We start from the raw sequence: 23715 nt of genomic DNA, 5'->3' as shown, positions 1-23715 counted from the left end.
AAGAGGGACAGGAATTGTATTGAGGAATTACCTAAAAGGTGATTCCATATTACAGAAGTTGCCCAGTAAGAGGCATTGCCCAGTAAGAGGCACAGAAATAGAGGGATATCGCATTGGGGCTTAAGTCTCACTATATCTCTGGAGCCATCATAAGAAGTGGTTCCACGGTTAACATCTGCCTCCCCTCACCCCCGATCAAACGGGAGGTTGAGCGTTCAAATATAGGTGAGTATCTCGTGGCCCTCCCACCTGCTTGGGAGTAGTGCCCCACAGTGGGTAATACATTTTTATATTTAATGAACTTCCCTTTACAGCAGTCACAGAAGAAGACATGAGATCCCTGGGAGGCATCGTAAGTAAAGGGTTGTATTGAGGCTGCTGCCTGTTGCAGCATTTCATTGTTCAAGGGCTCTAGTTTTAAACTATAAAATCCTGTGCTAGGACTAATTGTGTGAAGGGATTGTTCTAGTCTGTCTTGTTAGGTTACTTTGTCTTTTGTTTTCCCCTGTTTACCTTACCCTTAATAAACTTACCTTTTGTTTTTAACCTAAATAAAGCCTCATCTTTCCTTCTGGGTTCAGACAGCTTTGCATCGTTGTCCATGGATCCCACCACAACCCTGTACAACCCTATTGGATTTGCCATTGTGTACACCGGCCTGGGTTGCAGGGTAAAACCCCGTGGGATGCTTTGATTACCTCTTGTGTGATTCATTGAGCATCCCGGAGCAGAGAGAAATTGGAATTTTTGCATTTCTGCTCGATCAATTGTCGTGCCTCAGTTTCCCCAACTGCACACAATCACTCTGCTCGCACAATAGGTTATTGGACAGTATCTGATAGGGTCTTGTTAAACTTGAAAGCAAGCCCTTCGAAGTGAATATAATCCGGGTCTATGCTCCAACTGTAGACAGCACTGAGGAAGGCATAGACAGATTTTATGAAAACTTGAACAAACCAAAGCTTACTGTAAATCGAGTGAAGTTCTAATTGTTCAAGGAGACTTTAATGCTAAGGTTGGCTGTGAATGAACAGAAGACATAACAGGGCCTCATGGTCTAGGCTCAAGAAACGAGAGGTGAAAGACTGGTAGGATGGGCTAGAATTCATGATTTGACCATAGGAAACACATGGTTCAAGCAACATCCAAGGAGACTACAGATGTGGAAGAGTCCAGGAGAGAATGTGAAGAACCAAATCGATTTTATTCTTATAAGTAAAAGGTTTAGAAGTTCTCTCATATCAGCTAAAACAATGCCAGGTGCTGATTGCTATAGTGATCATGTCCTGGTAGTAGGCAAATTGAGCAAAATTAAATTCAAAATGTTGTTGTAAAACATCAAACTTGTTCTGAAATTGGTCCAAACAGAAGTTTTGAGATGGAGTTGCTTTAGCAGTCAAAAATAGATCCAATGCCTTAAGAGACATAACTGATATCAACAGACATTGGGAGTGATTAAAAGAATCCATTGTTACATCTGCAGATGAAAACATTCCAAGAATTAAAACTGTTAAGTGGATGACTGAGGAAATTTTGCAACTTGTGGAAGAAAAAGGAAAAACATCTGGAATATGAAAAGTTGAACAAAGAAATAAAGTGCAGCTGCAAAGGAGAACTGGCTAAATGAACAGTGTAAGATAATTGAACAGCAATATGGAAGTGATACAAAAGAGATGCATATGCGAATTCAGGAGGTAACAGGAAGGAAAACATGTTTATCATCTGGCTGTCTGAAGTTGAAGGATGGTAGTATAATGGAAAGGGATAAAACTTTGGAAAGGTGGCCAGAATACATTTCAGAACTCTGATAGAGTGGAAAAGTTGAGTCCCTCTAAGAATGCAGATGGTCCACCTATACTCAAGGAAGAAATAAGAAAAGCTTTGAAATTCATGAAAAGAGGAAAAGTGTCTGGTCTGGACAAATTCACAAGCAAGATGTTGGAAGCCTTAGACCTTGGTATTGACACAATTATGAAACTCAAATGATATTTACAGTACAGGGCACATCCCAGAAGACTTATCAAGATCTGTCTTTTATTGCCTTGCTGAAGAACCCACGTGCAACTGAATGTGAACAGCATAGCACAGTCGGTCTGAACTGAACTACAGTATTCTAAATCAATGGAATACAGAAACATTTAAGTTCAACTTGGATGTTCAATTCCTGGAAACCTATGGCATGGAAACAAAATGATGCCTATGCTGACAGGTGACAAGATGTCTTAAGGAAGCTGTTATTGTATGTAAAGATTTTTTTTTTTTTTTTTTTTCTCCTGGAGATTACCAAGTGAAAGCATCTGGACTGATAGTAAATGAAAGTTAAATAAAGCCATTACAGCTGGACAGCTTTACTGGCAGTCTAACTCTTAGCAAATATGGACCTGCTAGGATCTGATTTGATACAGTGGGGCATAAGTGTGTGTGTGTGTGTGTGTGTACATACTGTGCATAAAGATATTCAAAGCTCACTGTTTAGAAACTATTAACTTTAAATATGCTGTCTGTATAATAGAGAGGTAGCTGTGCTAGTCTAGATACTATCAAAACAAAGTCCAGTAGTACTTTAAATATTAACAAAATAATTTACTAGGTGAGCTTTCGTGGAACAGACTCACATCTTTAGACCATAGCCATACCAGAACAGACTCAATATTTTTAAGGCACAGAGAACCAAAAACAGTAATCAAGGTGGACAAAAAAAAATCAGTAGGGGGGTGGGACACTATAGGGGATCTTTTGCATATTTGGCTTAATCTAATTCTTGCCCCAGTCCCTCTACTCTCTGATTTGCTCACCTTTTCATTTTTTTTCTGATTTGTTCACCCTGATTACTGCTTTTGGTTCTCTGTGCCTTAAATATTGAGTGTTCTGGTATGGCTATGGTCTGAAGAAGTGGGTCTGTCCCACAAAAGCTCACCTGGTAAATTTTGTTAGTCTAAAGTGCTACTTGACTGCTATTTTTGTTTTGGCTGTTTATGTAAAGAGACTTGTAGTAATGCAGGTACAGACACTTAATGTCATTCTGGCATGGCTACAGTGTATTGATTCTTGTTTTGTTTAAGCACAGCAGTATTTCAAAGTAGTTTTTATTAACAATGCTTAGCCTACATTCATTGCACACACAGAGCATCCCCTGGTGAACTTTGGTGTCCAAGGGATAGGTAAGGGGAAAAAATGCAGGATCATTATCTTAGGGAGCAGAGCTGTTTAGAAATCAATTCTTCAACCATTGGCAGCATGGCAAAATTCAAATCTGCTGTTTTGCTCTGAGCATCAGCTACATTTTAAAAGTGTTTTTGTAGTTGCAGTCAATATGATATGGCTTAAAAACCATATAACCAGATGAACATATGATCATCAATGCAGTACAATGAATATCATTGGTCTGTTTGCTGAAAACACGAACATTCTCTGTCAGAAAACTCATCTCCTAAAAGTGAAAAGACTAAATATTATAGTCCATGTATACTGTAATCAGTTTCACTTGTGTGTTCATCCTTGAGTTGCCTGACCTGTGTGCATAAAACCTCAACACACACAACTTAAAGGTGGTGATTTAGTTGCATTCGTTGATGGTTTGTGTATATATTAGCTTTCATTAGTTAAGAAGCAAAAGCCGAGGCAAAACTTATTGTTGCACTCTAGCTCTGTAGTGATGCCCGAAAGACTGAGAAACTCAGTCTAACTTTGCCATGCACAACTAACAGATTAGTCACATAAGATGCTAGTACCATCCATGATGCCACTTTAATAGGATGATATTGAGTGAAAATGTCAGAATAGGGTCCATAATTTTGCATTTTGCAATTTTTTTATATAGTCATAGAGTAAACAACGTCACAAATTTCTTAAGGATAGTAACAGAAAAGGAGCCATGCTAGTCTATACACTAGCAAAACAAAGCAGTCAAGTAGCACTTTAAAGACTAGCAAAATAGTTTAGGTGAGCTTTTGTGGGACAGACCATTTCAGACCATAGCCAGACCAGAACAGACTCAATATTTAAGGCACAGAGAACTAAAAAACAGTAATCAAGGAGGACAAATCAGAAAAAAATCAAGGTGAGCAAATCAGAGTGGAGGGGTGGGGGAGGAAGGTCAATTAGATTAAGCCAAGTATGCAGATGAGCCCCTGTAGTGATTCAAAGTTCACATCCCGGTTTAAACCACGTATTGTGCCAAATTTGAATATAAAAGCCAGCTTGGCTGCTTCTCTTTGAATAGCAGTGCAAAAGTGTCCACCCCCCCGCCCCAAGTAGCACACATACCTTAGGTCACTAACAGAATGCCCCATTCCATTAAAATGTTGACTAACTGGTTTGTGGATCTAGAGTGTTTTGATGTGTTTTGTGCCCATTAACCCTTTGTCTAAGGGAGTTAGTCTGTCCAATATGCAAAGCATCTGGGCATTGTTGGCACATGATGGCATATATGATGTTGGTAGAGGAGCATGAGTGCCTGTGTTCTGTGAGTAACCTGGTTAGGTCCAGTGATGGTATTTCCAGAGAAAATATGTGAACAAAGCTGGCAGTGGGCTTCGTTGCAAGGAAAGGTTCCAGGGCTGGTATTCCTGGGGTATAGACTGTTCCTGTTTGTGAGGAGCCTCATAAGATTCCTGGACACCACAGTACTAATCAGTACCACACTGTACCAAAAATCACCATACTTACCTACACCCTTCTAGCTTCCATCCTGCATGCAGAACTAGATCCATTGTTTACAGTCAAGCTCTTAGATACAATCACATTTGCTTTGATCCAACTGACAGACCAAAAACTACAAGATCTTTACCAAATATTCATAAATCTGAATTGCCCACCAGGAGACCAGCTACTCCAAGGTTGGCCCAAAAAAAGGCAAGAACAGAACACCACTGGTCATCACCTACAGCCCCCAACTCAAACCACTGCAACAAATTATTGGACCTACAACCTATCCTTAATCAGGATGCCACACTCCAGAAGGCCCTGGCTGACAGGCCTGTTCTCTCCTACAGACAACCTCCCAACCTTATGAGGATCCTCACAAACAGCCACAATCTATGCTCCAGGAATACCAGACCTGGAACCTTTCCTTGCAACAAAGCCTGCTGCCAGCTTTGTCCACATTCTCTGGAAATACCATCACTGGACCTAACCAGGTTACTCACAGAATCACGGGCACTTTCTCATGCTCCTCTAACATATGTGCCAACAATGCCCAGATGTGGTGTATATTGGACAGACCCCTAACTTCCTTAGACAAAGGGTTAATGGGCACAAAACAGACATCAAAACACTCCAGATCCACAAATGAGTTAGTCAACATTTTAATGGAATAGAGAAGTCTAATGTCTAAAGGTATGTGTGTTACTGAATCTTTCGCACCACTATTCAAAGAGAAGCAGCCAAGCTGGCTTTTATATTCAAATTCGGCACATCAATACCCGGTTTGAACTGGGATGCGAACTTTGAGTCACTATAGGGGCTCGTCTGCATACTTGGCTTAATCTAATTCTTGACCTTCCTCCCCCACCCCTCCACTCTCTGGCTTGCTCACCTTGATCACTCTCTTCTTCTGATTTGTCCTCCTTGATTATTGCTTTTGGTTCTCTGTGCCTTAAATATTGAGTCTGTTCTGGTCTGGCTATGGTCTGAAGAAGTGGGTCTGTCCCACAAAAGCTCAACTAATTATTTTGCTAGTCTTTAAAGTGCTGTTGGACTGCTTTTTGTTTTTAGTAAGGAAGTTGTTCTGCCATACGCTAAAGGCATTCAGGCTCCAGCTCAAGAAAGCACTTGAGCACCACTGTCTGTCCTCTTACGCTAAATCCACTGTTCAATGCTAAGCTAAAAACAAATTAGATGTTACCTACTTTCCCCTGTAAAACTCCCCTTTATCTCTATTTTGGAGTCTTTGTTGCATTGTTTTTATCACATGAGATGTCCCACTTAGCTCCAAAGACATTTAAAGATAATACATTTTGTCAAGATGGGACAAGAGAGGAAAACTTACTAACAGAATGGCTATATGATGTGCATAATAAGGATCCAAAGGAGTTAGTGTTTTTTTAATGGATCTGTTGTTGACAAACATTAATATGTAAAAATCAATGCAACTGAACCAATAAGTGTGTGTATTCAACAGTTAATATTTAAAAACCAGTAACAAGGCATTAGCAGACATCCCCTATTGGTGGTCACTAAATGAGTATGAAGTTTACCAGTCACCCTCCTATTTGTGAATCTGATGCCTGCCCAGCTCAGTTCTGGGGCTGCAGGCCTTATCACAGAAGGGGCAAGTGCTCATAGCCGCAGAAGCGGCATGGGGCAGTTCTTCTTCCACTGTTTTCTCCTTCTCCACCTCTCCTCATGTGCTGTGGTGGCACCTCTCAAATTGTGCCACCCCCTCATGGATTACTGCTCTCTACTTTGAGTGGTCCTGGGCTAGGATCTCCAATGTGTCGATACTGATACCAGACTTGTGTCTTCAGCATATCCTTAAATTGCTTCCTCTTTCCTTCAACCTGGAAACAAGAATGTCTTGGTAGGCACTGATCAGACATCTGGACCCCCTGACCAGTCCAACCAAATTGTTAGTTAATGATAATGGCTTGAAGGCTGCTCATGTTCAACTCTTCCAGGATACTAATGTTTGTGCACCTATTCTCCCAGGAGATATTTAGGATTCTCATGAAGCAGCATTAATGATATTGTTCAAGTGTCTTCAAATGAAGCTTGTATGTTCAAGTTTCACGTGTGTAGTAGTGTTGGAACAACCACTGAAAATTATACAAGCAACTTTGTCTTGACCTCATTCAGGGATGCAAGTGTTGCAAGATCATCTCTAGGCAGTTGCTGAGGGATACATGGTGGAGGGAAAGTTCAATAACTCATAGGTGTGCTCCCTCCAGTGAGAAACAATGGCTTCATTGTCTTTCAAGAGTCAGGTGCCATCCTTTGATCTCAGGGGCTTGATTTCATGGGGGGGGGGGTGTGTGTGTGTGGGTTTTTAGTGCATAAACCACTTTGGCATTAAAGAAACCTCGTATCATTGATTTCTGCAAGATGCTGGAGTTCTTGCACCTTCTCAGTCACCAGCTGTTTTTCAGAGACCTTGTTCTATGTTGGACTTCTGCTTTGGCTTTATCATGCACTTCACTCTTCATTGTGCAGTTGATGTCACTTTGCCAGGCCCTAAAGGTTTTCCTTTTTGCCTCTGTTAGATGTTCAATTTCCACATCCGTTGTCATCCAACATGTCTTGATGTTTCCCGGACTGGTAGCCAATGGCTTCTCCACAAGCTCCAAAGATAGCACTTTTCAACTGACACAAGCGTTCTTCCACAAATTATACTGTCAGCATCTTCCTTTGGGTCACTTTCTGGAAGTCTGTTGTGGTCCTTCAAGCCTCATACATTAATCTTTCCTTGGATCAGTTTCTCATGAGTTCTCCATTTGGTGACAATCCTAATAGCCATTGTGGATTGAATAAGGCAGTGATTGGTCCAGCAATCAGCTCTAATCATTGCACATGTGAGAGGGACATCGTTCCAAATCCAAGCTTGGACGATGAGTCTGAGGTGCCAGTGCTTCAGTCAAGGATGCTGCCATGAAGTCTTAAATTTTGTTTCCTCTGGCTGAAGAGGGTGCTCAGGATGACAAGCTCATGTCCTGCACACTTCATAAGGAGGAGCACTCCACTGGAGCTGCTGTTTCAGACTCCTTCTTTCCCAATGGTTATTCTGTCAGATTCACAGCTCTTCTGACTCGGGCACTGCAATTTCACAAGAGAATAGCCTTGTTTTCTTTGGGACTGTCTTTCAAGACTGTGTCCAATTGGGTAGAGAACTTCTAGGTGCCAAAGGTGACATGAAGGAGTCGGCGCATAAGCACGCACACCAGTTACCTGTTTGGTTTCTGACAAGATTCATGTAGAGTCATGAGACACTCATTGATGCTGACAGGCATTTCAGATACGATCTGTGGCAGTTCATTCTTGATGGCAAATCTACTCAAATTTGTTTTTCTTCCTTTTGGATATCCTTTCCAGACAAGGTGTACCCTCCGCCGCCTTCTCTTTGACATCCTCCTTCTGGTCTAGGCACTTCTGCCAGGACAGCTATAGCAATAATAAATTGTTGTGGCTTGTGCATGACAATTGCCATGTGTCTTGGGTCATCCAATATCTGGGTTGTCCATTAAAGTCCAAATATTGCATGTTCAGAAGTTTACCCCTCTTTTATTGCATAGAGATGAACCCATGGGATAGTTATCCAGTCGGGGGTTGAGGTGGATTAAGTTTAGTGTACGTTTTCTAACCCCCTCCCCATGCAGGGTGAGCAGAGCAGATCCTAAAGGCTGCTCAGTCATGGATGCAGCTGCCAGACCATTCTTCTACCACTGACCTTGAAACAGTGACTGATACACACATCTACTGCCTCACTGCTGGTGCATGACTAAAAGCTGCCAGATAGCACAATGCTGCTCCCATCACCATTCACCAGTCAAAGTAGGGCTTAATCTTAGGGGAGTAGTAGACATAACTTCCAATGTGGAGGGACTGTTACACTGCAGCCACCATGATTCTGGATTGGATAAAAGGCCTAGGTCCAATGGCATCAGATCCATGATTAGGCATCTCTTGTCTTCTACAGCCTTCATCTGCATTCACAGCTGTTGTAGCATTATCCTGGCAATCTTCTGCCTGTTCTGCCATTTAAGACTTTTAGGATCATTCTTTGTCTGGCTCCTCCCTCTTAACCTTGCTACCCTGGGTGATCCTGCTGGGAGTAGGAGACTCCCTAGGGCATTGTTCTTGGGTTCCCTGGAACAGGCAAGCCTGCTCACCATGACGAGGTGAAGATCTGAGGAGTGAGATTAGCAGACCAGGATTTGAAGGAATTATCAGCTTTCCAACATATTCCATAGTTTCTCTGAATATTTTATTCTGTTTGTGCTATTTATGCCTATAAAGAACAGGGTATTCAGCAGTGAAACTAGATGTTAAAATGGTTAACTGGCTAAATGATAGCACTTAATAGATTAATTGCTGTCCAGCCTGCTGCAGTCATGGCATCCAGTTGCAGGCACAAGATTCCCCCCTCCACGGTCAGGAGGTCTTGATGCAGCCAGAAAGGCTGGGATTGCTGTAACCCGTTGCAGCTGACCACCAGCAGTTACCAGTAAGGCCAGTTAACCAGCTGAACAATAAGCATACTGGTAAGGCTCGTGCTTACTGGTAAGCCCAGGCTTGCCAACTTGGGGAAGAAAGGGGACAGCTGCTCTGGGTTCCTTTTGAAGTGCTGCAGCAGCATTGTTGCACCACTCCATGCAGGTAGTGCCATGATCCAAGCACTAAGCAGCTCTGGGCCCTTCCCTGTCCACTCTTGGCCATGCCTCTTCTGGGGGCACAGTGAGCTGTGCTCCCCTCCCACCTTGCCCCCAGCTCAGCTGTGGCTGTTGGATGCTTTCACTAAGCCTCATGCTTACCAGATTGCTTAGTGGTTAACCATTTACCATCCCGAAGTGAAACTCTTCATTTCCAAATCTGTGTAACCAAATGATTCACTGGTCATATGGCCTGCAGTTCAGGGACATTTTATCTTCTGTAAGCCAGATGTTAAGTAAAAACACATTATATAGTAACAGAGGGAGCCGTACTAGTCTATACACTAGCAAAACAAAAAGCAGTCAAGTAGCACTTTAAAGATTAACAAAATAGCTCATTAGGTGAGCTTTCATGGGACAGAAGTGGGTCTGTCCCACGAAAGCTCACCTAACATTATATACATTTTATTAAGCATATGCAGTCCAAGTCAGGTTTGTCCTGTTTACCTTTAGACAGGTGATCAATATTAATTGCATTCAGGATGTCAGATTAGCAGTTATGTCTCTGATACACAAATATATTAAAACAAAGCATGGATTGTCCTGGTCAAGCAGCATAAAGGGCAACATGCCCATGGCCTTTGAAAGGTGTTGCTGGGAATCTGATGCGAAGAATCTTCTACATTATTCTGTTCAGCCCTAACTTTTTTTAATTACAGTCCTACACTTGTGGCGGTCCTTTCTACAAGAAGTCAGGTGGGGGCTGCAGGTGCAATGCAATATAAATAGTATTAATTAGGAAAGGTAAGCAAGCCCTAGTTTTGGATTAGGTCAGAGGCCAAAATTCACACTTAAAGATGGAGTTCCACTAGATATAGAATTTCAGGATACTGATCATAGGCACAGTGAATTGCAAATACTAAGGTTTTGTGTGATTATAAGAACATAAGAATGGCCATACTGGGTCAGACCAAAGGTCCATCCAGCCCAGCATCCCATCTGCCGACGGTGGCCAATGCCAGGTGCCCCAGAGAAGGAGAACAGAAGACAATGATCAAGTGATTTATCTCCTGCCATCCATCTCCTGCCCTTGTTCTGAAGGCTAGGGCACCATACTTTACCCCTGGCTAATAGCCATTTATGGACCTAACCTGCAAAAATTTATCAAGCTCTTTTTTAAACCCTAATAGAGTCCTGGCCTTCACAGCCTCCTCGGGCAAGGAGTTCCACAGGTTGACTGTGCGCTGTGTGAAGAAAAATTTCCTTTTATTAGTTTTGAACCTACTACCCATCAATTTCATTTGGTGTCCCCTAGTTCTTGTATTATGGGAAAAGGTAAATAATTTTTCTATATTCACTTTCTCCACACCATTCATGATTTTATATACCTCTATCATATCACCCCTCAATCGCCTCTTTTCCAAACTGAAAAGTCCCAGTCTCTCTAGCCTCTCCCCATATGGGACCCGTTCCAAGCCCCTAATCATCTTAGTCGCCCTTTTCTGAACCTTTTCTAATGCCAATATATCTTTTTTGAGGTGAGGAGACCACATCTGCACGCAGTACTCGAGATGTGGGCGTACCATAGTTTTATATAGGGGAAGTATGATATCTTGTCTTATTATCGATCCCTTTTTTAATAATTCCTAACATCCTATTTGCCTTACTAACTGCCGCTGCACACTGCGTGGATGTCTTCAGAGAACTATCCACTATAACTCCAAGATCCCTTTCCTGATCTGTCCGTAGCTAAATTTGACCCCATCATGTAGTACGTGTAATTTGGGTTATTTTTTCCAACATGCATTACCTTACACTTACCCACATTAAATTTCATTTGCCATTTTGCTGCCCAATCACTCAGTTTGCTGAGATCTTTTTGTAGATTATGATAGAAATGAATATGACGTTGTTGTAGCAGAGCCTCAAAGATATGCACATCAGAGTTATGGACTAAGTAGTCAACTGGACACCATGCCAAACCAGAATTAACCTACTAGGCGGCAGCAGCAGAGACCAAAAAGAGCAAATACTATATTTTGTCTGCATTGTCTCTTAAAGGTAGGCACCTTTTGGGCTGCTATGTCCATCCTTACCCCCACCAAAACCTATGTATAGGGCACCAACTAGTAGTTGAAGGCACAGAAGTTCATGTGCAAAGCTGTGAGTAACTACTGTTAGCCCAAGGCAGCTGGAGCAGCTGCTTTCCTGTAAGTTGTGGGTCCTGTTTCATCCTTCTTCCCCCTAGTTGGGAGGGGGATGCACTGTTTTCACTACCACCACACAAGGTTGCCTGGTGTCTGGTTTTTGACCAGAGCACCTATTAAATATCTGATTGGTAGTGCACTGGTGTGGGCAGGCTCCTTGCCCCAGCTCTGTGTGGCTCCCAGGAAGCAGCTGACATGTCTGGCTCCTAGCCAGAGAAGAGGCCCTCTATGCTGCCCCAGCCCCAAGCACTGGCTGTGCCAATGGGAGCTACGGGAGCAGCACCTGTGACCGGGGGCAGTACACAGGACCCCTTGGCTGCACCTCTGCCTAGGAGCCAGAGGGATGTGTTGCTCCGAGGAAGCAGCTGCCAGAGGTCAACACCAGCCAGAGCCTGCATTGTGCACCCATCCCATGCCTCAACCTCATGGCCCAGCCCAGCCCCCCTCCCACATCCTGCCTGGAGTCTACACCTTACCCTCAACTCCTGTGCTCTACACAATCTCTGGGGTGATTTTATGATTCATGGAGAAGATGTAGCAAACATTTTTACAAACAAATAAGTGGTACATTTGCAAATGAAGATAATTTCAATATGAAAGTAATCTTCTTTAGAATTTAGTACGGCTGTTTTGTTTTAATAAACTCTTCAGCTTTTATAAAGGTGTGGGTCAGGAAGGATTTCAAATGGAATTTTCTGTATGGATATTTTATTGACTGAGCCTGGCTTTCAAAAACAGGCTTTAAACAGGAGCTCTAAATTCTACAGTCACTGTGCTGTGAACAGAAAGTTTGGCACATCAGTGCTGCTTTAACTTGCCTTAGCAACAATTTGAATGGCAAAATTCAGGATTTGGTGAAGATTTTCAACTGGATGTCTCAAATTAGGCTATGTAACCCATATGTCAGTATATGTTCAAAAATGACTGCTTGGCAGCATGCAGAAGCTGTAGGATGCTCGGAAGCTTAGAAGATTGAGACACTTAAGTTCCTAAGTATAGAAGCCCACTGGCCTACCATCAAGACCCAGTCTGATCCCCTATTTTGGGGCCTTTATTTGAAATATGGACCCCCTTGTGCTCAAAGGTATTTGCAGTGGTGCTACAAATTCTACAGCAAATAAAAAATAGGCCCATTTCTCCTTCAAGGCTTATTAGGTTCAGAAATATTTTCTTTCCCCTGCATGCCCACAGCTGTTTGTGGAAAATATTAGTTGAAGCCTGGACACAAGCTGAAATCAAATATAGCTATGTGGAAAATAATTCATTTATACTAGACTGTACTGAATATATTAGCTGCAACTACTGTTTTGCGTCACTCCCCAAGACAGTAACAAAATTATGGCATAAGTGGAGGGAACAGGCTTCATCCTTGTACACATTGTTGCTTTGAAAATATGAATTTATGTATCAGTGCTTTCTTCCATTACTCGCATGCCTCATCAGACTCCTACTGCCCCAACATGCGGACTCAGTCAGCGGTGGGTGCTATCTGGTGACCTGGGTGAAATAAGATGAGTGATCTCAGTCTTGTTTCCTGTGCACAGATGGCCACGTCACAAAAATCCATCACAATTAGCCTTGAGACTTCCGTTGAAATGCCTGAATGACTTAGCAGCACGAATCCGGCTGGCTAATTGGGCAAATAAATTCCACTCTATCTGGTATTCCCAGCAAAAAAAAGACCAAGAACTGGATGGATAACATCTGTCACTCAAAAATGATCCCTCCTGGTCCCAACTGAGGGACACCAGTGGGACAGTGTGAAAACTTTCATTGTGCCATACCTATCTTGTGGCTAAAACAAAGACCTTTAACACACACACACACACACACACACACACACCCAACACTATTCTTATATTAAAAAGAAATAGATTAATTAGCAAGACTTGGTTTGGATAAACTTATCCTGGTCACTAATCTAAACTTAGCGTAACTCCTTTGATCTGGGAAAAATATGCTGCATATCTACTAACACTGAGCTCTGAGATTTCACTTACTTTTAGCTTTGGCCAGGCTGGAATTAACCCCCTAAACAACTTCCTTCTTGGTCAAAGCTTGTCTGAAATGAAGAGATCTTTTTTTGAACAGCCAAGAGAAATTTGAGTAATTCTAATTTGATTGTGATGTGTCATGTTTAGTTATTTTTCATTGACTAGTTTACCCTCCTGGTCCTGATGGTCCAATCTACCATTGACCTCTGGAGTTTTGTTTGAGTAAGTGTAACTCACTTTGCATGTGTGAAATAGTGTTTGAACATGAACATTCAAGGCTAAAAGTACAAGCGTCTACTCTTTGAGCTTAAGATTTATGTTCATTGGCCAGAAGACTCATAAACCTGTTCTATGGGATCCATGAAGGTTTCACTGGTGCAAGAGTTAAGGCCAAGGTGGAGCAGTCCAGGTAACTTGATTATGTACCTGACCATCCACTGGAGAGTGGACAAAGACACCCCTCCTCCTAATGTGCTATATAAGTACTACAAGATTTAGCTTAGGGTATGCAAAGAAACTGTTATTTGGGTCCCCTAAGAATATACTTATGTGTTTAGGAAGATAAACATAACAATGAGCTCCAGGTATCCAGAATGAGGTTGATAATGGAACACTTCACTCCCATGTGCAAGCAAAACCTAGCAAAGGCCAATGTATTTGGCAATATATTAAAATTAGGAAATCTTTTGTGTGAATGAGTTCCACCCAAAGAAATGCAGCACTAGTTGGTACTGAAAAAGCAAATGTTTGAGTCTAGAAGGCATTCTGTATCTAGCATAAATATTTCAATCCAATGCAAATGGTATAAAATAAGTATGTGTCTACTTAGTCAAATCATTGTAAAAAAATAAAAATCATTGTTCAGTAAACAATGAAAAATAAGTGCAACTTATTATTCCTATTGCTTTTAAACCTGCAGTCTAAATTTGACACATAGGTATTTAGTTAGAGAAATGCTCCTCCAAAGTACAGCTATCACTGGAAAAATCACAAAGCAGTTTACACAAATAGGGCCAAATGATACTCCAGTTTTCATTGTTAAAAATTAGAAACATTTCAGTATGCATTAATGGAGTGACTCCTATTTATGGTGAGGGCAGATTTTGGCATTTTGCATATATTAAGATTAATTAAATCTCAGAGTACTTCTGTAAGGTAGACACTGGTAATTCATAGCTGCTTAGGCTCAGAGGGGTATTAGAATTACCTAGTCTAAAAAACATAACACAGTTTTTGATATGAGGTCAAGCTTACCTGACAAGTCCTGACTAGTTTCCATAAAATCACATTGATCATTTTTGGTTTATTTCTTTTATTAACTGAGATTTCATAGCTGGAATTCTTGTATTTTTGCTAAGGTTGAAGTCAGGCTAATTGGTCTGTTTAAGTCATTCTACTTATCTTTGGCTGTGTGTACATTTGCCCCCGATTTCAAAGGGGACATGGTAATCAGGGCCATGGGAGATTACTAATCAAGTGCTGCAGTGAGTACACAGCACCTCATTGGGCTTATTTTCCCCTGTGGCAACTTCAAAGCGTCAAAATTCAAAGTGCCAGCAAGCGTGTACCCACAGGCACTTCCGAGTGCCCATGCTCCTTTGGAGTGCCTTTACTCCTCCGAAGTAGCACAGGCACTTTGAAGTGCCTGCAGCTACACGCATGCTGGCATTTTGAATTTTGATGCTTTGAAGTTGCCATGGGGGAAAAAGTTAGCCTAATGAAGTGCTATGTATTCACTGCAGAAACTGATTACTAATCTCCCATGGCCCTGATTACCATGTCCCCTTCGAAGTTGGGGGCAAGTGTAGACACAGCCCTTGTGAAACATCAGCATCCTACCAACTTTTTACCCATCTGCTGGATCGTCTCTGGGAACTACTTAAAGGGTATACAGTAATACCACCCACGGGATGGACTGCAGTAGCCATTTAACAGAAGACAGCAATAATTCAGAGCAACTGAGGATAGGAAGGAACAGTATGTGTAATTGGATAGGTAGAGGGGGATTTACCTAGGCAGAATGCAGCTAAGATTTGATCGTGCCATTAGGATCACCAGCTCTGCTTTTGCAAATGTTGTCATAGGTTCTTTAATTGCCAGCACCTAGTTTTTGCTGTTTTTTCCAAAGATGGCTCATCCAGTAGCATAGTGCCCCCAGAACTCATGTGAGGCAGGGGTTCCCTATTGACCCAGAGGTGAGGAATGCTACAGTTGGAGATTCAGCAGGTGGTTCCTGCTGCATGTTTTTACAAGTAGTTGTTTCAGGTCTCCTACCCAAATCTTGACCCAGCCAAACCTTCCGTAACTTAAAATCTGGCTAAATCAAAAGAAAGTGATTGGGTATAAGATGCCTGCATCACTTAAATAAAACAAAGGTTTTTTCTGTCTCTACCTTTTTAGATTAACATGTTGCATAAGACATTATGCGCCTAACTAAGGAAATAAAAAGTGGACCGTAAGGGCATGTACGTGTTCTTTCCTAATTGAGGACAAAATCAGAGGTTCGTGGTACTGTTCAGAAGGTTAGTTTGAATTTTTACTAGCTTTTCCAAAAGCATCTGGAATGAGTTCCTGTTTCCATTGCTATGGGAACTCATCTGCTTCTTCCTAATGGTCATTTCCGACTGGGAAGATCTCATCTCACTAAACTAATGGAGTGCCTGTGCTGTCATTGCCATCAGCGACTTTACTGATTCTGTTCATGATTGTGCTTTAAAATTGCTGGAGGAATAAACAGTGCAATTTAACTTTTTTCTGATACTTTGATCCTGAGTGATTTTTATATTTACATTTGGGCAGCTTAAACTACCTATATAACTGGGATCCCCAAGGTATGCAGTTTTTTCGTACGCTGAATTTTGAATACTAATTGCCATGCAAGTGAATAACTTTTTTAAATACCCTAAAAACCTAGTAGGATTGACCTTGTTTTTCTTATTGGCTTTGGTCTTGTCACCGTTGGAATGTCTTCATACGTTTAGTAACTATATTTCTGAATTTTAACAGCATGCCCTAGAGATATTCAGTTTGATTTTCTTTGTAGCAAATGTATTCATATTTTTAACTATAGAAATATTTGCTTCCCCTTGCAAGAGTCAAATTATTCCAATCTTCTGGAGTGCCCAGAACTACCACTGAAATCAATAGTAAGATGCTCAGCTATGAGTTTAGGTGTCCAAGTTTGAAAATTTTGGTTTTACTCTTAATGCTAGAGGTTGTCCTACATTAATGTCCCATTTGTATAAAACTGAAAAATAAAGATTCCACATCTACCAGTTGGTCACATAATGTAACCAAATAATCCGGTCCCATTACATAAAAATGATTTGCCATACCAAATTGGACTGAATCATAAAACTGATGATCGTGCCTGACATGTCAGAAGACAAAACATCCCTAAATGGACCAGATCAGTTTTCAATACTGTGCCTGTGAGATGGGAGTTTAATTTCTTTCTGACACCTTAAAAAAAAAAAAGAGAACCTAAAACCAAACTACAAACAGAAAGGTTCAACCTTTAGACATCAGTATTTGAAAAATCACTACAACAGCTGAGCACATGCATACAGACGGTTACCCAGTCCTTTAAAAAGTTGCCAAATATAAGTGTAAGTTCCTGTGTCTTTGTTTCTGTCCATGTGCTGATCAGTTGCACGTATTAGTGGGATAGCCCATTTTTGTGCAGTTTCATTAGTTTCCCTAAATGGTTTTGCAGATATCATAGTGGAAAACATGTTTTTGGAAATGTCAGTTTTTGTGCATTTGGGTAAATTCATTCCTGGTGTAACTCCATTGCCTTCATTTAACAAGAAGTCGGTGAAAGCATTTCTTTTGTCTTGACAGCGTCTATTCAGTCATGGAGAATGTGGCACATTATCAACAGTTAATGTGGAGTTTTGAATGTCAACTCTGGCCCTTCCCTTGACCTGAGACTCCCTCTTTAAATCCTCCTCTGACACCTCCCAGCCCCCCTCCCAATTCACGCATCTGTTGAAGTGGGTCTTTGCCCATGAAAGCTTATGCTCCAAAATATGTTAGTCTATATGGTGCCACGGGGCTTCTTGTTGTTTTTTTTGAAAATGACTAACTCTGCTACCTCTCTGATAACTGCCTTCATTGAGCACCTCATTGCAGGACTCAAGCCGTGAGGGAGGTGGGGAGTGGGTGGGTGGTGGGGAAAGTGTATACAACTGGTTGATGTTATAAAGTTGCAATAATGTTGTTGCAACAGGGAGTGCCTCTAGATACATGTGGAATCCACCATCTGCTGTCAAAGGGTGGAAGCACATACCTATCAAAAGGTACAATGGAGATTCATTAGAGTTAACTACCCATTATTGGCTGGACCTGGGAGAAACTATTTGCTCCATGTTGCCTGCAGGGAGGGAGAATCGGAGACAGCGGGAAAATCTCCAAATGAGTTTAAAATGGACTTGCATGAGAATCAAACAAAGGCTTTTTGAGGGGCAGGATATGTAGGCAGGCAAAGGAAAAGATGGGTTGGCGCGTGTGTGTGTGTGTGTGTGTGTGTGTGTGAGTGAAAAGGGCATCAAACAAAAGGTCTGCAACTCAAGTGCAGGCTTAGTGCCTCAAGTCCAGGGGATGGTGCCAAGCTTAGTGTTTGGATCCCTCTTAGAACTCTTGCAAGCAGCCAGTATATGGGATCTTAACTAGATGTGACATGTAGTACTTCATTTCTTCTTGGACCCTCAGCAGTTCCAAGCACATGCAACTCCACAATTTTGAGGAGAAAAGGGACTTCAAAGTTGCCTGGGCACTTTGAAGCACCAGCGGATAAGCTGCAGCTAGACGTGTGCTGGTGCTTCAAAGTTGCTGCGGGGTGGGAATTTGCTTAATAAAGTGCTGCTTATGCATGGGAACACTTCATTAGTAAACTCCCAAAACCCTAATTACTATCCTTCCTTCAAAGGAACTTGGTAGTGTAGACAAGCCCCTAGTGAAATCTGCTGGAGTCCTGGTGCTTAGCAGTAACGGGACTCTACTAACTATTAAGATGCTGTAGTTAATCTCCCATTGCCATTAGTGATGATTGAATCAGGTATAAAACGTCTATCTTTACCAAAACATTAAGGCTCTGTCTACATTAGCCAAAAACTTCAAAATTGACATGCAAATGGCCATTTTGAAGTTTACTAATGAAGCGCTGGAATACATATTCAGTGCCTCATTAGCATGCGGGCAGCTGCAGCACTTGGAAATTGGCATGGCTTGTCCAGATGGGGCCCCTTTTCGAGAGGAATAAGGGGACTTCGAAGTAGCCAGGGTCCTTTCGAAAAGGAGCCCCGTCTGGACGAGCCATGTCAATTTTGAAGTGCCACGGCTGCCCGCATGCTAATGATGCGCTGAATATAATTTCAGTGCTTCATTAGTAAACTTTGAAAAGGCCATTTGCATGGCAATTTTGAAGTTTTTGACTAGTGTAGACATAGCCCCAATGGGACTGTATAATGTTGTGTATGGTGTAGTTTAATATACAGGCCTTTCACAGCCACTTTAGCCTGTGAAAAGGAATGAATTTTAGATGATGAGGTCCACCGCTGAAACCAACAATTACAATGTATTAAAGCGAAAACAAAGGAGGGGAAAAAAAAGGCCTGTGTAGATTAACAGCCAGGGACTCATGATAACACAGGTTGCAATTCTTATCACCAAAACATGAAAAACAAAGTGCAACGGTACGCTTTCGCGGGTTTATCTCTAGTGTCTGAGAAGAGTGTCTAGGCTACTGCACTTGTATTGACTAAAAAATTCCTAATATTGTCCATTTAATCTCAAGAGCTTGTTTTTCAGGACTCCTGCAGGGCAAACTCCATTTTTAGATGTCAGTGTAATTTTGGACCAGAGTGGACAGGGAAACTTCACTGGGAGGAGAGAGCCTCACTGTCTTCAGGCTATGTCCACACAGCCGTGTTATTTTGAAATAACTTTGGCAGCATCTAAATGATGCACATGCTAAATAGCAGGTGCATTATTCCAATTCCGGTAAAATTCACCTACTGAGGAATAATGCCTATTTTTTGAAATGGGCCATAATGGGCTTCAATGGCACTATTTTGAAATAGTGCCATGGGAAATGCTATTTTGAACTAGCTGGGTGTTTCAAAATGCATTTTGTCTGTGTTGAAATATCTTATTTTGAAATGGGGCTGTTGTGTAGACATAGCCTGAAAGAAAATTGTGATGAGAGCACTCCTTATTTTGAGCATGTGTTTCAGATCAGCTATTTCATTTTTTTTTGCAGATCTTAGACCTCCATCTGCCTATGAAATTAACTAAACCAAATTAACTTAAAACCAAACCTCAGCTATGCTTTCATTATGTACTTAAAATAGCAGTCAAATTTGATTGTTTTTCCTCTTGAATCAACAGGAAAGAAATTCTATCCATTTCAGTAAATCAAATTACCTGACTTTTTTTGCAAGGACATGGTAGCTCCTGTGGAAAGAGTGACTTTTACTATCTTTTCTTGCTAAAAATCAATATTAAATAGCCTAAAGAGCTTATCACATTACCTTTGCTCTGAATTTTAAACAAAAACATCAGGCTTTGTGATAATGTGTGTGTTTGAATGGTGATGGTTGTATTCAGATTTCCTTGCCATAGCAAATCTCAAAGGGAACTGAACAAATCCCTGCGATATGAAAACTGCTAGGGTCAATTTCTGGCAATGTGATCAAAATGGTCTGGTTGCATGCTTGGTTTGGATTCAGATCTGAGTTGTCATAAAAATCTGTCAGATCTAGAGTTTGGAACTGTAGCCTGGCTCCACAGATTTGTTTTGAAATTCAAATCAATTCTAAAATTACAGAATTTTCTAATTAATATACCATTGATGAAGGTGCCAGAGACTCTGGTGCCTTGCCAATAAAGCAATAGTTGTTTAAGAGATTTTAGTGAGCACCAGTTAATTAGGTAACTTATTTCCATCCCCACTTCTCTCTCCCTCCACCACATTTTGCTAGCTTCAGTGCTGACAACTTACTTGCAAACTTGTAAGTTTAGCTGGCTTGACAAAACTTTTGCTAAACTCACAAAAATTTCCACTACCACAGTAATTAATAGGATTTGAAAGCAGCCTGTTCAGAACATAATGATAAAAAGCACAACAGGCCTGAACTTGATATTCCTTCTCCCTATATTTACCCTGGCTTAGTTGTTAATAATTGAGCACTAACTACGCCAAAGCAGCAGTGGGCAACCTGTGACCCAGTGGCCACATGCAGCGCATTAGGGTTCTATGTGTGGCCCACAGACATTGTTTACCATTGCCCATGGGACCTCTGGCGCTTAGTGCAGGCATCTGCAGTTTGAGACAGCTGACTTTCAGCTCAGCTTAGGCTGTAAAGGACACTGATTCTTTGAAGTGTTCTAGGTGCCACTACATGGGGCAAACACAAGTGTGTGGGTTACAGAAGGTTGCCAGATTCTCCTCGTTTCTTTTCGCATGCTTTTTTCCTACTAGCATTACTAAAGTGACAGAAAGCAAGGGCATATAAAGTGAATTGCGTGCTGATTATTGCACACAACAACAAATGTAAGAGGTGTGCACTCCCTTTGTATCCATGAGAGAGCTGCTGTGTTTCAGCTGGTTAAACCCCACAAATTTTAGATATGCAAGTGTAGTTAACAAAACTACATATCTCAGGAGTCTGTCTCAATTCTGACAATCTTGGGGTCCACTGAAATGAAGGAGAGCCACTCCTGCAGCCCAGTCACTGGCTTATATTGCCCGTCACTGCTCTACAGATAGCAAGCAACTCCCATCAGACCCTCCTTCTTGTTCCAAAATTGGCAGACTATTTTGTGAGATTTGTTACAATTCTTGTTTCTGGGATGGGCGTAAATATAGGGTTTTTGCATTTTATGTTGGGTTTCTTGTTTAGGGTGGGTTTTCCCCCTGCTATTTTGCCACTTCAACCTCTGGTCCTGACAAAGACTAGCATAGATGAGAAATAATGGCGGTGGGGAATTAAAGCAACACTTAGATTAATCACTTGTATGCAGAACATTTTGTCTGGATCTGTGCTTCATGAACTCAAGCATGATTGTCCTGAGAGGTAGAGAAGAAAAAGGCCAGGTGCAGCCACCCAGACATCATGTCACTTTGAAATCTCTGAGGTTACTTATTTGAATATAGTAATACTCAATGGGAATTAGAGTAAAACTCTGACTTCGATATGCCTAAGATCACATAAGGGTTTGGGAGAGCTGGCTATGCAACTTTAGGATTCTTATCTGAAAGCTTCCGGATTCAAATAGTAGACTTATACACCTTTACAAAAACAAACAGCCACCACATCAGCTACAGTTTGGCTTGTGTTCTCGATGAAAGTTCATGCTCTTTAATAATGCTCCTATTTCTGTTAAGGAGTTTTTGTTTAGCTGGTATCTTTGTTCATATTTGACTCTGTGTCCCTCTTACAGGCTACATCTACAGGAGAAGCCTCTGTCAGCAGAAGTTACTGTCAGAAGGGATTTCTCAGTAAAACTTCTGTTGACAGATTGAAAGCGCAATCTGCTTTATCTGTAGACACAATCTGCTCTGTCAGCAGAGAGCAGCTAGACTGCCCAGCTGTCTCCCAACAGAATGGCTTACCAGAAGCCCTGTCTGTCAATAAAAGGGCCCTGGAGTGTCTGTATGGCTGTTTTGATGACAAAACACAGGTGTTATACCTGAACAAGGAGAGGTATAATGCTGCCAACAGATGTGCCGGGTCTCAACAAAGCACATTTTGTATGTAGATGAACCATGGTTTTTCCTGACAAATTGCTGGGAAAAGCTTCTTGTGTAGACATTGCCACAGATGTTAAACCTAAGAAGATATTAAGTGAGCTCTCTCAACTACATTGGTAGGGGAGAAAACCACTGTAAAACCAAACCCGAGAAGGCTGCATATGATTTGTCTTTAACAGGCTGGAAGTTGGTCAGGTAGTCTAATAAGCATTCTAATATTTAAAAAATTCTGACCTAGTGGAGGGTCTGTCTGCCCCATACTTAGATCTAGATCTTAGATACCTTTTAATGACACAGATGAATCTTGTGGGAGAAGGTGAGGCAGACACTGCTTCAGTAGGACTCAATCTTAACTAGCTGTGCTGCTTTGTAGCTGGCATTACTGATCTCCAAACAGAGCTAGCTGGAAGTACTCACTATTCAAGTAACTCAAGCATCAGTTAAAAACAATGGCTGGTCACATGAGTTGTCCTCTGCTAGAGAACAGGAAAGAAGGATCTTGGAGATGTGCTGATTTAGTGATCTCCCAGGTAGTGTCTGTCTATGCACCCACATATTCTATTTTAGTTTGTGGAGCATTTGAATACCTTTCTAGGAAGTACAACTATTGACATCAAACCAACAGGCCTTTCTTCCCTTCCACTCAAAGACAGGAAGGGATATGTTACTCTATTTACCAGATGTTCTCCCTTCCCACTGCCCAAAATTGTTGCTATTGGTATGGAGGGAAAAACTGTGGCGAAGGTGCTAGATTTTACCATTGTACCTGAAGGCAATGATTCAAGGACTTTCTGGTCCCCTCTGAGGGGGGGGCTCTAGAGAGTTCTAGATAAATATTAAAACTGCTTTACCAGTGGGATCATACAGCCACATGGGATAGAGAAAAAGGGCAATCCATGCAGCAACATATCAGCTCTGAAGGGTGAATCAAGACTGTGTCTGTAGGTAAGACTTTTTTCCAACAAGTCTCCTTGTTGCAAAATGAGAATAATATGTAGAGCAATTAATTAATGCTGTCCCATTTAAAACACAATGTTCACTTCTAAGACAGTAGCCATTTTTAAGAGGAGTTTTTGGGCATTTGGTTTCCATTTTACTTTCTGAGCTAGGAGATGCAGCTCTAATCATTATGGCTGTATTATGGTTAAAGAACCTAGTAGGTCTATCAATGAAGTAAAATGTTCTATCTGGTGTAATTAGGTACATGAAATAGAAAAAAGCAAGACTATGTGATATGAGCCATAGATGTATATTTTTGAGCGTGAAAATAGGCATCTTATATTTGAGGAGACCTTTCCAGAAATGTAGTAGACATAGAGTGCAGGAACAACAGCTGTAGAGTAATGTCACAGTAAAAGTAAAGAGAAATCCCCATTTTCTCATATGGCTCCAAACTCTCCTATGGTCAAAGAATCCACCCATCCTTAAAATCCCCTAACTGTACCAGTGAATAACAT

Source organism: Carettochelys insculpta, chromosome 3, assembly GCF_033958435.1.
Source record: "Carettochelys insculpta isolate YL-2023 chromosome 3, ASM3395843v1, whole genome shotgun sequence".
In the NCBI taxonomy this organism is placed as follows: Eukaryota; Metazoa; Chordata; order Testudines; family Carettochelyidae; genus Carettochelys; species Carettochelys insculpta.
Note: the sequence above shows the minus strand (reverse complement) of the source record.